Source organism: Bombyx mandarina, chromosome 04 (assembly GCF_030267445.1).
Source record: "Bombyx mandarina strain Sakado chromosome 04, ASM3026744v2".
NCBI lineage: Eukaryota > Metazoa > Arthropoda > Insecta > Lepidoptera > Bombycidae > Bombyx > Bombyx mandarina.
In genome coordinates this window covers 11694803-11709923 of record NC_143211.1, presented here as the reverse complement: position 1 = coordinate 11709923, position 15121 = coordinate 11694803, and the positions used below count along the sequence as shown (strand labels likewise).

The window sequence follows — 15121 nt, the reverse complement described above, 5'->3', positions numbered from 1 at the left end:
TGCTTAACTTGTGGAAAGAGTCTTGATTCAAATGCAAATTTAGAACCAACTGGAATATATAATGAAATATAGAATTAATGCAGACTACGAATCAAAGTTATGATTAAAGTACAGTGAAGAGATTTATATTAACTGTAATATTTATTTATTTTTTAAATTTTTCGTGGTTTTTAACATTATGACACTATTATTTAATGGGCTCTTAATTCTATTTTAAGGGTAACTGTCGAAATTTCGGTAAATTATTGAATACTAAAAATCTTCATATAAACTCGTTAAATATGTAGATGTCAATAATCAACCATAACATTTTCTAACAATCATAATGATTATAAAATGGAAGAATATATGCACAAAATAAAACCCTAAATCATCTTTAATAATTTCTGAAATCCGTGAAAATATAACGCAACAGAACGTACTTATTCAATTTTCAATTTACTAGTGGTCCCGCAGTAGAAATTCGACTATTATTAATTAAAGTGGTACGTTTGTACACTATTATGATCTTATTGTCAAAGACTATTATATTTCTATAATTATCGCCAAGACACACTATAGACAAATATTAATAAAGACAAATAATATTTAATCTATTCTCAATTTGACAATAAACTCTAAGTAATAAGAAAAGTTTGACAATAAACAAATAGTATGCATGCGTGTGTGCGTCAAATACATGGTAGTGGTTGTGTAATATTTTTTTATTGATTTAATGTATTGTTTACATAGGCGGCACTGAAAATTTCGGGAATTAACGAAGTGACACAACATTACTATTTAAAAATGTATTTATTGCTTTTCGAAGTATTCTCCGCGAAATTTGACACATTTTTCCATACGATGGAACCAATCATTGAAGCAACCATTCCATTCGGAAGTTGGGGTCTCCAAAATGGCCGTTTTGTAGGCGTCCACAGCTTCTTCAGGTGATGAAAATCTCTGTCCACGCAATTTATTCTTTATTTTAGGGAAAGTATAGAAATCATTAGGGCTTAGGTCGGGGCTGTACGGCGGATGGTCTAATAATTCTATGTTTTCTTGCTCTAAAAACTCTTTTGTTCTGTGCGCGGTGTGAGAACTCGCATTGTCGTGATGGAGGATGATGCGGCGGTTGCAGCTCTCTTTACGGAGTTCAGAAACGACCTGTGGCAAACAAATAGCATACCATTCTGCATTAACCGTTCTTTGTCCCTCAAGAGGAATAGTCGTAACATGGCCGGTTTCGGAGACAAACGTGGCCACCATTTTTTTTGCAACACTCCGTGAACGAACAATTTTTGTTTGGCTTTAACTCATTTTCGAACACCCAAACTCGTGACTGGTTTTTTGTTTCGGGTTCGTACGCGTATATCCAGGATTCGTCACCTGATACAATGTTGTATACAGCATTTGAGGATCCTGCGTGGAATCTTTCGAGAGTTCTGACGCACCAAGTAACGCGAGCCGCTTTTTGCTCTTCACAGAGCGACTGCGGTATCCATCGGGAAAACAACTTTTTTATACCTAATTGTTCATGCAAGATTATTTGTATTTGACTCATGCCAATGTCTAAAGTTGCCTGAATTTCGCGGTATGTCACATGTCGATCTTCCTCAATCAGCTTACGCACAGCATCAACGTTTTCTTGGGTGACTGCAGTTTTTGGACGACCTTGACGGGGATCATCACTGAGCTTGACACGTCCACGTTGAAACTCAGCAAACCAGCGATAAATTATGGTTTTGGATGGGGCTTCATCACCAAATGCAGAAATCATCCGGTCAACACACTGTTTTTGTGTTAAACCCTTCGATCAATAGTATTATTGATCGAAGGTTAAACCACTTCAAAAGTCATAATAAATCATCGCTCTTGAATTTTCTCGAGTCAATTCCATTTTCTCAACTACTAAACAAGTTTGACAAAACCTCGTGACAAGACCGAGACTCTTTTTTTAAATAAATAAATGGTATACGATTTTTAAAACCAAGGAGTTTTCAATTAAAAAGATTTTAATATGACAGGAACAGTGGAAATATTCCATTCCCGATACTTTTAGTGCAGCCCTCGTAAACATAATTTTAATAAAAAATAACATTCCGCACTACTTCTCTATATTCTCTATAAGTGTGGGAAATTTCATACCCTTCCGTCCGCGCAATTTTCGTAAAAAGAGTTACGAAGTTTTTGTTTCACGTATTAATATATAGATATTTTAACATTTTTGGAAATGAACTATTCTTATTATTGTGTATATATTCATATATTTAAGGTTGTTTTCGGAGTGGGCATGATAAGGAAACCTTCTGGGATTCACGGCTTATGCTCGTACCTGTACTTTCGTGATACGTCGCCGGTGAGATTACGTCATCTCGGGAATCGGGTGTAATCCGGGAATATTATAACATTGCTTCTGCAGTTTTGTTCTCAACGAAATTAATTTTTTATTTTTTTTTATTGCTTAGATGAGTGGACGAGCTCACAGCCCACCTGGTCTTAAGTGGTTACTGGAGCCCATAGACATCTATAACGCAAATGCTCCACCCACCTTGAGATATAAGTTCTAAGGTCTCAGTATAGTTACAACGGCTGCCCCACCCTTCAAACCGAAACGCATTACTGCTTCACGGCAGATATAGGCAGGGCGGTGGTATCTACCCGTGGGGACTCACAAGAGGTCCTACCACCAGTAAGAATCTTCAGATGCGTAAAGATATAGAAAGAGTTTCATTATGTTACTATGTATGTAAAACTAGACACCACATCGCCGGGAAGTGTCCTTTGATGAAAACACAGTCTGTTCGGAATACATAGTGAGGTGCTCTACATAAAACGTATTGCATGCATTTCAACACATGATTGCAAACAATTTATCCAAAACATAAATTTATTCCTTTAAAATGTTTCATTGTTATAAATTAAGCTGCTCCTAAAATAAACTATGTTTTAGATTTAATTAGGTAAGCTTAGATTTGTATGGTTATAATATTTATAAAATTTGCAATACAATTGGCAATTAAAACGTGTTTGAAATTGGAATTTTCAGAAGTTATTGCTAATTACTTTTTCTGTTTGATTTGCCCTATTTTGATTTTAAGAATTATATAACATAATCTATATATTAATACATGAAGAAAAACTTTCTACCCCTTTTTACGAAAATTGCACGGACGGAGTAGTATGAAATTTTCCACACTTATAGAGAATATAGAGAAGAAGTGCACAATGCTAATATTTTTTTAAAATAATGCATAAAAAATACATTAAATCAATAAAGAAAACATTACACACACTACATACCATGTATTTGACGCACACACGCATGCATACTATTTATTGTCAAACAAAGAATGACGTCTGTGGTCAAATTGAGAATATGTAGATTAAATATTGTTTTTCTTTATTAATATTTTTTAATAGTGTAGTCTTGGCGAAATTTGTGATTATAGAAGTATAAAATACAATCATAATAGTGTACAAACTTACAATTCCAAGTAATTATAGTCGAATTTCGACTACTGCGGGACCTCTAGTGAAAGTAGATACCTATTTTAAGTAAGTTGAACTCTGATTAGGAACCGCATTTCTAATACCTCTTGATACCTACTATCGCAAAAAGTTTAAATGTACTTCATGTAATTAACACTAGGCTTACCGTATTTTTGGAGGAGACCATAAAATGTCATTAAATATAAACATTTCACAACACAAACAACTAACTGTAGCTATATTTTAATGAGCGAATGTTTCGGACTTGACTGACGTTTATATGATAAAAGAGAAACTTCGGGGAGGCTTGTTTCGAACTAAAATATCACAACTAAAGTATAACAGATAGTTTACATGATAGGCTCATAGGCTGTCCTACTCCATAAGCTGAAGCGCTTCATTATATTTGTAAGCGATAGATTTCTGTTGGCCCTTAGGCGTTTCCAGCTTCACCAAGATGGATGTATGAGCTCGGACTCTCACAGGAAAGTCTTATTTATTAGAAGCATTTAAAATTGGATCATCTGTCCCTTTCTCTTCTTGTCACCACCGAGCTCAAAATGCTTGCATCTCTTCAATGCAACCTGTGACCTCACCTTGCAATCAGCACACTCAAGACGGAGCACAATTTTCTTAGTGGTTTTTGCCTTCTTTTTGAAGTTTGGTTTGGACTGACCACCGTAACCCTGCTGTTAACAATCATAACGTCTTCTACTCTGGGCAGCGTGCCTTTCCTTGGACTTTTTGTACTGTGATACCTTGTGTACTTTGTGGCATTTACATTTTTTGTAGTATGTCCTGCGCTGTTTTGGTACGTTCACCATTTTTGAGTTCCTTCGGCACGATATCAACAAACGTCAAAAAAAGCCGACTGTTAAGGGTGGGGTTTGCTAAAAATGTCCCGAACGCCTACTAAGTGGCTTAGCATCTGTTTCACTAGTGCGGATACCACGGTAATCGCACCCCGCTGAGAAGATCCGGTGAGAAATTCAGCGGGCTGACGTTCTGGGTGTGGCTAAGTGTCACGTCGAACTCTTTAACGAGTTCGACGAGTACCGTGACCAGTGCTTTGGTTGCTGCTAACGTAGGAAGCATCCAACAGATTTGAGAGTGTATGTTTGTACGTAAGCCGGGTCAAAGGTGTATTCAACAGCGGCCACGATAAGGGGCTTATCGTGTCGCGTCGCTGTCGTAAACTAGCGTTCCGATGCTGTGAAATCATATACTTCCGTATAAGTTCGAAGTATAAATCGTCGTAAAGATCTAAGCCTATACGCGTGATTATATCACGTTACAGACAGTTCCTAGCTGCACAACTGGAACTTTTTATTGTCTTACGTGACAGTAGTAAAAGTAGACCCTAAGAGTTAAATTTTTACCAGGATCCATGTTTGATATTGACTGCTAGACAATTGTGCAACGTGGCGGGTAATCGAAAATCGCGCTAATTCGAAATCGTCATAAACCGTACCCCGTATTCTCTCGAGGCTAATTGGTTTAGCGACATTTTTGGAAACTTTACAGGAGAGCCATTTCAAATTTGGAAAGAATGTCATCACAAAAAAAACATCCTCAGCTATTGGAATGGGGTAAATTTAATTGAAGTTCAGTTAAAAACATCGAACTGTTGATAAAACAAATAGCCTTTCGCCCTTCGTTCTGATTAATAATTGGTCAGGTGATTTATTATCAAAACTTTGTAACTATAATTTAAATAATCATTTTTTTCTGAACCTTCGGTACATTTTCAAGCTTGCGTAGATTTCAGTCTTATCGGATTTAATCGCAAGGGGAGGCGACTGATTGCACAGATGTCAATCAATTTATTGTGGGTTTGTTTACACGGGACCGGGTCATAATATTTATAACATAATCGATTTGAGTATAACACGTTGAAAAATTACATAAATCTTTACACAATATAATGTAAGCATCTGGTTTTACAAAAGTGATATATTAAAAAAACACTGTGATAATTTTTGTTGGATTATTAACTAAGCCCATAGACATCACAACGCGAGTGTCGCTGCCGATAATGAGACTGGAGGTCTGCCTCAATTTTATTGTTTATCGGTTGTCCAGTCAAAACACGCTATATGATTATTCGAGACGGTTGATATTTTTTGGCAATTTGATTATTATTACACGAATCAATATGTCATAATATACGTCGTCTGAATTTTCTTAAGACTATGTGTCATGGTCTTGTATTTATTTAATATTTTTTGTTCTTGCGAATAAATTATTTCCTCAAAAGTGGTTCAGTTTGATTTATTGAAAAACCCTAAGTTATTTGTTTTTGTACGGAATAAAATGTATTTTCACTTAGTAGTACCTACTTCTTAATTTTATACCAGTCTGTCTTTAATTATTTGACGCATTTGATATATTTATAAGACGTATGTATTTTTTAAATTATTTTAATCCAATAATTCGTTATCAATTCATAGTCTTAGGAGCTGCTTGAAAAATTTATCAGTCATCAATCGATTGATCGCTCATCACAAAGCCTAAAAAAGTAGTATAATTTATTGGGACACAACCTCCTCTCCGTTCTATTAAAAATAAGTTATCTTTTGTTATGGTGTTATTTAAATAACGAGAAAATGTTGGACGTGTATCGTACTCGTTTTGTGTTAAAATGTCAATATTTTTATTTTTACTTTATTTATTGGGTGCCAATATGTTATACATCAACACCGAACATTACAAGTAGCATATAATTACGTACATTTATCTCTAAATGCTAACACAATTCCAGGTACTGACTGCATGCATTGGTAAAACATTTCATTATATGATACTGGAAAGGAAAAAAACATTCCAAGAAAATTTTACATTATTACACATTATTACATATTACTACACATTACTACACATTATTATATATTACTAAACATTACTACACATTTGCTTCTTTGTTTCTCATTTTGTATTTAACTGCACAGAATTGCTGTTGGTTATCATAGATCGCGTTAAGTATAAGATTCGCGAAGGCGCTGAAGGCTGTGCAGACGAGTCCCGCCCCGTTAGGTCGTTGACCTCGCACTATTCCGGGTCCCCCGCCCCGTATTTTCTTTTCGGACACTACACGGCTGCCAGGGCGGTCTTACAAAATCTGCTACGTCGTCTTCCTGCTGAATATGCGACTATTGTCCTGAGTTTGCAATTTCGTGTGTAATCATATGCGCTCGTCCTTTCTAGAATTTATGTTTATATGTATGAAGGAGCCGGTTCTTTTGACTTTTAAGTATCACTGTTGAAAATGATCTTAGTGTAGCTGATACGGTGTGTACTGTGTATTAATGTTGTTCATAATATTTTTGTTAAAAAATTTGGCAATTCTTAGAGACTTTTTCAATTATCTGTTTATTAAAAGCTTTTAAGTTTCTTGGTATTCTTTTTATTTTGTAACGTTGCCAAATTAGACTATTCCAGAGCTCGAAGATGGTAAATATTGGTAAATAGGCGAAATTCAAAAATTCAACAAATTTCTACAAAAGGACTTATTTGTATAAATCAAATTGTTTGATTATAAAATATTGACTGTTTTTTACACATATAATATTATTCCATAGCAGTTTCGTAATTTAAATACTGTAAGTTTCAAGTACTTGTAACAAAAACCATTGAAAATGTAATTGAATATACAAGATCTTAAATAATACTGCTATGAAAAAAGGAAGTAATTAAAATATGAAAGCAAAAAAATTACTTTCGTGTAATACAAAATTCGAGCTCTAATTTTCGAAGGCTTATGAAGTATTATTTCGATTTGTGTGCGGTCAACCAAAGGGTATAATTTCACAGACATGGTAGATAGTAAATGAAGTCTCAATAACGATGTATTCAGAAGCTAACGAGCGTGGTTGAGATGGTTCTTGTCTCAAAGAAACCACCACTTGTCACTGCGACCTCTGCGCTATTTTTGTACAAACTAATTGCAATAACGATGTGTATTTCAATTCCTATCATAGCAAATGAGATAACTTTTACAGAGTCGAAATGAACTCAACTGTCTGAATAATTTTATTACGCTTGTATATGAAAGCGATTCTTTCTATAAAACCTACAAATAAAAACGTTCTGGTGATATGACTATATCGTACATCGAGAATTTAATAAAGAATTATACGCGTGCCAAAACAAAATTATGTGTCGATGGTTGTTAAAGATTGTAACTAAATATTTGGAAGCAAAAATTCACAAATAATTGTAAGGGTGTCGCGACGAGGTCATTTATGAATGCCCGTAGCCAGTCTAATGAAGAAAATCAGTTTAGTTATTCACTTCAAACAAAGGCATTCAGAAATATGCATGGTACCTTCTGGTAAAGTATCAGATTTTCGAGACTCGATACTTTAAAGACATTTACGCGAATCATGTTCGTCGATGTTCTTTAGACAATTTGGAAAGGTCAATTAATAGATTAATACCAGTTGCTGAGACTTCTTAAACAGATCAATTTAATAAGGAATGTAATCCGCTGGTGGGTCTCCTAATATGATCGGTCAGCCATTAACTGACTTGGAAGGGGTAATCGTAAAGTATTTAATTGGCTTAATTGTTATTCGGGTTCGTTATTTTCAGGCATTGTCCGTTGAAGTGACTCGAGCGACCCATTCTAAAACCGGTAATAATTTTCCATTTTCCACAAAAACGAATTTCGCATGGGCATGTTTTGCCAAAATCCCCATTTTCGGACCTGTTCATTATTCAGAGCGGGCCCTTTTCAGATTTTGGACATCGAAGATATAAGTACACTTCGTTGGAGCAGAAAGAATATCACTTTATTTTTGTTGGAATTTGTTGGAGCTTTATTTATTACACCTTAGTTAACAATTTTAATGATTGCAATGAAAGTATATATTTTTTAATTGGGTTTCAAAATTTATAGTAAAAAACAAGATAAAAGGTTACCGTCCTTCTATCAGTTGATACAGACATAATTATGCCACGTTATATGTATGTTCAGATAACTAATTTAATACACGCTTTAAATTAATTGTACTTTGTAATTACCTAATTAAAATGCGACTGTATGGCGTTTTGCTTACCACATAACAGCATAAAAATAATGAACGCAAAAAATTCTCGAGGCGAATTATAAACGAATTTCTTCAAGGCATTTTTTTATGGAAACCTCCTGTATGTAAGTGTAGTTAACTGTTTGCTTACACGAACAAAGAATATCAATCATAACGTTCTACTTAGAGCCGCTGGTGTGCCGCAGTCGACTTAATTGACAGCACTAGCTTAAAAACAGAAACGGCTTACATTTAACGTAAAATTTATATGCATTCGTCGGCATACAGCTCTATAAACCAAACAAAGGCTGAAGACTAATTAGTGCTCATCCCACGAGTGCTCCCCTTTATTTCAGCGAATTTTTAAATGATATTACGGCAACGTCAAAGCCCACGGTGTTCCCTTATTATGCGTTTCTGTATCACTAGATAAATACCGGAGAGTACCATTGCAAATGAACGTTTTTATGTCTGACGTAGCGGCGCGGCGTGGTGGCATCAGCGATGCGGTGCATTCGTTTGCTCAGAATTAAGCCGTGCGCCTGAAAAGATTTAGATGAATGAGAAGCGCCCTCACAATACTACAACAACAGCTTAGCACAACTTATTCCTGTATAGCACAAGTAAGTAGTCTGGCATTTCTCTACGTAATGCATTGCATAATATCTATGAATGAGCTTCAAAACCAATTAGTGCGTACCTTATGATATTAATTAGTGTTTGTTTGTGGTAGCGAATAGTAGTTTATTACGTAAATATCGATTCCCGATATCGGTTCTATATTTAGGGGCGGGCGGCGTCTGAACCTCGTCTGAACAGGAAATGGCCCGCAGATGAGTTGTGCCGTTGGCTTTGGTGTTTCAGTAATAACTTTTTATGCATTGCTTTACAGATGTAACTGTGCCCTTCTTTGTTTTTTATTTCATTAACTTTAATACAGAAAATATTATGAAGGCAATGTACCAAACGAATTCGCTTTCACAATGAAAAAATTCCATAGCCCCATGAGTTTGTTTGTACTAAGCTATCTTTATTTTTGTACTGCCAAAAGGGGGAAACGAGATCACCCACCTGATGTACAGTGATTACTGAGGCCCATAGACGTCACAACGTGAAGCCCACTTTAGTATGAGATCGAAGTTTTAAAACTGTTATATAAAGTATGACTGCTTCATGGCAGCAATAGACAGTATGGAGGTTACTGCCCGTAAGAGCTTACAATATCCATCATCATAATTTCGCAAATGTTTAATATTCCGAATCGATTTTAATTACACGATCTTATTCTTATCTTTTCTTATTTTGTCTTGGAATTAGGTCGAGAGAAAGTGTTGTAGGTAGGTACAAATTTAGAACCACACATAATATGTTTAATATAATACGTAAAATGTAGTCACATCGTTGATACGACTACACTAGTCGCCTTATTCACGACAACTATTTTTAATTGTCAACCGGATTAGTTACCTAAGCAAAACTTAATTTTGATAAAAACTGTTGGAATTCGACTAAAATCGACATTGAATATTTATTTATTTAAACACTAGTGAAGTGACCAAAAGGGTACTCAATTCCTGTTTCTTTAATTGAATATTTTCGAAGTCTATAAACACAATGTACATATTTTAGTAAAAAGACTAAAATGACTCTTTCTCCGTTGACAAAATTTACTTTAAACTTTTAAAAATATATTATTATATTGTTTGTGAAAGTATAGCATAAAACTGACTTGACTCTGAGTGTGGTCATTGTTTTGTTTCGTGTCCATTAAGGTAGACGTCAGGTATTATTTCAATAAACAATATAGAATTGGGCGTTTGAGCGAGATGAGTGGCCATGACGGCTTTCTCGGAAGAGTCATTCACTGGGTTACTCTAAGATTTTATTTTCCCCACTTTTTTGCCGAGGGTCGCTAACTAAATTCTTTGGTTAAAAGTTAACAATAAAAATATGTTAGTAGACGTTTTAACTTTTGGTTTGTTTTTAGAGATCGTTATAGAAGTTGTTCTATGCGTGTCCCAACGACAATATTTAAGTAAATTTTATTTCGTAAATGATCACACAATGGTGCCTAGCCTATAAATAAAAACAAAAATATACATGGTTCTGTACCTATCTATTTAATCGAGAGTAAATATGTCGGGTGGACTTAAGCATGCCGGATATGCTTAGAAGATAGGAAATTCATAATCAATTACGATCTCAATTACGTAGAAGCTTTCATATCATAAAGCTTTTACGTAATTTTAAGTTTAAATTACAATACAGAATCGTAAAAGTGTCATACTTTCGTCTAATATTTCAACAATCAGGAGGAAAATCTGAAAAAGAGAACATACAATAAAATTAAAGAAAGATTTAATTAAAATTTATTTGCAAAACGTATTATGTCCGGTTGTTTTTTAGATATTAATTGGTTATTTATTTTTTAAACTTACTATCTCCTTTTCTGACTGTGGAATTTTTGTGGGTTGTACGACAGGCGCTTGCAGGGTGTTCTATTGTTCCGCTTTATAATAAATTGGAAAGCAGTTTCTCTTAATATTTTGGAAAGAGTTCCTTCGTGATAAATGAACTGAGAAGTGACGCTGACACGGACGCAGGTTGCACCCTCGGGTTGCGTCGACTCGGCGATAAAGACTCAATCACCTGCCCCTGACAGCACCAAGTGACTCCTTTGCGCCCTATTATATATATCTAAGAATTTGACTGACAAATAATATTTATCATCCAATATAGCAACACGAAGTGGGCTGAAGAAATAAGATAAGGGGCAATATTCGAATTGTTATTTTTGCTTCAAAGATTTTATTTTTTCAAGGCCTTTGTAGGTTTAAGGGAAAAAAAAACATTTATTATATACAATCCTGAATCATTCATAATAATGTAACATATCAGATTAATTAGAAAAATAATAGCTAAAATAGCTTTTATGTAACTTTTCGCGGAATATTCTGAGAGCTCTGTTTACGTTTACAACTTATCACGAGTTTACTATTTTCATTTTATATTTTACAATTATTAATCATCAGTATTGAAATTCGATGGCGTCTTATTTTCTGACCATCGTTCCCTATTATTATCGAGATTTACCTGGCATTTGAAACCGGTTTATATTCAGTAAGGGGTGCTATGTGACCACTTGTACTGTTAGGGATAGTTTCGTAACTTCAAATGCACAGTTGGTTTTTTTTTTATTTACTAATATTTTAACCAGTTTGTATCTAATGAATTAAATGTGGCATTATAGTCCAATGCTCATGATGAAGGTCAGGAAATAGGAATTTTTTGTGCTTTAACATTACATTTTTGGATATTTAATCATAGACATCGGCGTTTATCTTAGTACAATATTGTTGTTTTTATCAGGTAAAAATAAAGATATTGTTGTGAGACAGCCTCGTGGTGGCGCGCGCAGTTGGCTGGCGGCAAGTCGGAGGAGGCGCGCGGGGCCTCGTCCTCGCCGTAATCGCCATTCGGCTCGCGGCGCCCTCGCGGTACGCTCAGTTAGATTCTGACTGCGGGGGCACGACTATCGCTCCCCAGCTCACTTACTACGATTGGCTCGCTAACATTTTTTTTGTTAATATTCATTTCTTGCTCACGGACCGGCTTTACAGACAGTCGGAAAACATTTTCGAACTGATGAGCATTCGATTCTTGTTCACTGTTATTTTATATACCGGTTTCGAACTTGACCTGTGATTTGTTTGGCCGGACTGTCAGTGCGCGTGTTGTGCTTTATCGATAACATAACCTGTACGATTTCAAGGGCACGAAACTCTCGTAAGTTTGTATTGCGCATGTAGTGTTGTTAATTTAAAAGGACAGATTTAACTAACTCATTAATAATTATTATTAGTGGGCGTATTCGAAAGTTTAAATCGATCGGGTGACGTGTGTGCGTGGGATTCCGTTTACGTAATCTTTGTTTACCTTGGGAATATGCACCGTGGTAACTTCTCGTTGTCATATTATTATTTACCCTAAATATTCCCAAACACCGAATGGAAGTTACAACATAGGTAAGCCTGCTTACTTACTTAAATCTTTTGTAGAAAGCATGGTCTCGGTTTTTTTAATTTAAAATTTGTTTGAAATTTGTACCTACTAATTACTTAAAATATGTCTTAACTTAAAAATCATGTAGATTAGCAATATTAGAGTAGTAATATTTCAATAATATGTGTATATATAAACTCAAATACACTGTACACTATAGTGATTACAAAGTTACAAACTTGAAGAGTTTGCTATTTTTGTTTATAATATTTTTTATGAGCGAAGTCTAAACGAACTACACAGCTTACAACATCACTGTGTATTTTTTTGACCTTACGTACCTACTTAATGGTGCCTGAGTATATTTTTAAATATATTCGCATTTGGTATTATATTTTAACATATTATGTGTACGTGAAAATTCACTCACATTTTATAATTTTCGATAAATCTTATCTCTTAATTTTTAACTGATTTGAATTAAATAAAGAAACGGTTTATCCTTCAATAAACCATTCAATTCTAAAATATTACAATTGGTTCAGCCATTGTGGAGAGGAGAGCTTACAAACGTACATCCAAAGTCTTTAAAAATAAAATATGTATTAATATTGCTGCTACCCGTGACAACAAAATGTTAAAATCTAATGTCGAAAAGGTTTCTCTCACGGAAAAGTTGTCTATTGATCAAACGCTAGCATTGATCGTTTAGGGTAGTATTGCTTACGATCTAATTTCGTTCGTAAGCAATAATCATGTTATCTCCAGTAGATACTTGCATACCTACATTACCTACTTACTTCAGTAATTTTACGTCAGGTTTGATTGAGCCCCGTGAGCTCACCTACTAGTTAAGGTTACGCTGAAATGGCCTCTCAAGGCTATCAGCTTAGGTAGGAAAAAAAAACTTCAGTAAAGCGTAGACCAAACTCACTCATGAATAATGTAAATGAGAATTATTAAACTTAACTGCATTTTTTTAAATCATGAATTAATATTATTATTAAATAAAATAATATGACTGTTACGTCTTCTACGTATCTGGCCGCTCGATTCATTATTTACTAAAAAAAATGCGGTGACAAGTAGTGGTGTGTAGGAGTGCAATATACACAAATATTGGATGGACGTCTTGTATCCATAATAACTACGCATAGGGCTACGACGGATCTATAACCCAAAATTACATATTTGATACCTTCAAATCGTGTTTGTATTTCCTATCAATCATAAATTTTGGATATATTTCCTAGAAGCCTAGAAAGATCAAGAATCTTCGTAAAAGACAAAAAACAATGAATCATGCAAAAAATATCCAAAAATCTGATGAATTTAGTAATAAATAAATAAATAAATAGATAAATGAACCAAAAAGTGGATAAAAAGAAGAAATTAGAAGCATACAGTCTGATGGCATAACCGCTGATGCATTGGTTTATATGTATCTCCATTGCCATTTGCTAAAGATAAAGATGATGATAGAACTAGTCCATTAAAATCTAAAGGCAGATAAAGTCTTCTGTTGGAATAACGAAGATCAAGGATTTCTTTGTCTTACTATTAAATATTATCATATAAAAGCATGGAGGTGTTATGCAACATCAGCAATAAGTTTCGCATTGTTTTAAAATGCATTATTCATAATTCAAATCACAGGAAGCAAGAATTGCTTTCGGTTAATTCTGCGGATTTTGTGGGAATGTGGGGTGGTATGTCGAAGAGCGTCGTTCCAATTAAACAATCCCACTATCTGTGCCCTTTCCACTAAGTTGTAGCTTAACTGGTTTAGTTCCCTTAACAACAAATTCACTAAAATTAGCCTACTAAATTGTATGTGTGCACGTAACTGCACAAACCGGTTCAAGTCGGTTCAATTGTAAAGCGTCACCCAAGATAAATTCAATATAATTCAATAAAAAATATTACCGGCCAGTTGTCAGCATAATCAACCCTTGCCCCAAAAAAAAAAGATTAACGATACCACGTTCTGCATGGAGATTTTACATAACAGGATCTTGTGTATTGTATTTAAATTTTCTTAAGCCTGAACTGACCGGTTCCGAAAGCAGCGTAATGTAAGATAAAATTGTCAAGTTTTTCGAATTATAAGAGACAGAAGGACATGCTATAAAAGCCGTGATAGACGTAAAAAAGTCTAGCTTATCAATGTACAGGACAATACGGATACTGAATGCAGTGCAGGTCCCCCTATAGACTGCATAAAATAGGCCTTTCAGAGTCATACGTAAATATTTCATGAGCTACGGTCCAGTCCACAATGAAGTCGCGATGAGGTCGTCTGGCGGACGCAGCCTATCTTCAGTTTATTCGGTGTGAACTATTCTTTAAAATGTATCTATAAAAAACAACATAATAATATGTGTATGTAGTTTAAAAACTAAAAAAAGAAAGCAAGTAAATAAATAACAAATTGAACTAACATTCAATTTCATCTTTTAAAAATAAATTTAATTATTATTTATTAATTTTAGTTATTATTATTATCAAATTAATAAAATTTTATAAATTATTGGTGTGAGGACTAGTAAGAATAATATTAAACACCCCGGAAACTGTACTCGTCGAACTCGGCAAAGAGTTCGACGTGCAACGTGCAACAT

General features: G+C 34.6%; 1 protein-coding gene and 1 pseudogene across 3 annotated transcripts in view; one reads left to right on the top strand and one right to left on the bottom strand.

Annotated features, from left to right (window-relative positions):
• Positions 1–3945: 3945 nt before the first annotated feature.
• Positions 3946–4344, bottom strand: LOC114248370 (large ribosomal subunit protein eL42 pseudogene; annotated as a pseudogene).
• Positions 4345–11976: 7632 nt separating this feature from the next.
• LOC114248347 (uncharacterized) overlaps positions 11977–15121 on the top strand; it is a 138833-nt gene continuing 135688 nt past the window's right edge. Inside the window, exon 1 of one of the 3 annotated variants that reach the window (XM_028181558.2) lies at positions 11977–12523. The gene's annotated coding sequence lies outside the window, so the exon portion shown is untranslated. The remainder of the gene's footprint in view (positions 12524–15121) is intronic. The other 2 variants (XM_089740334.1, XM_089740335.1) reach the window with 2 other exon arrangements.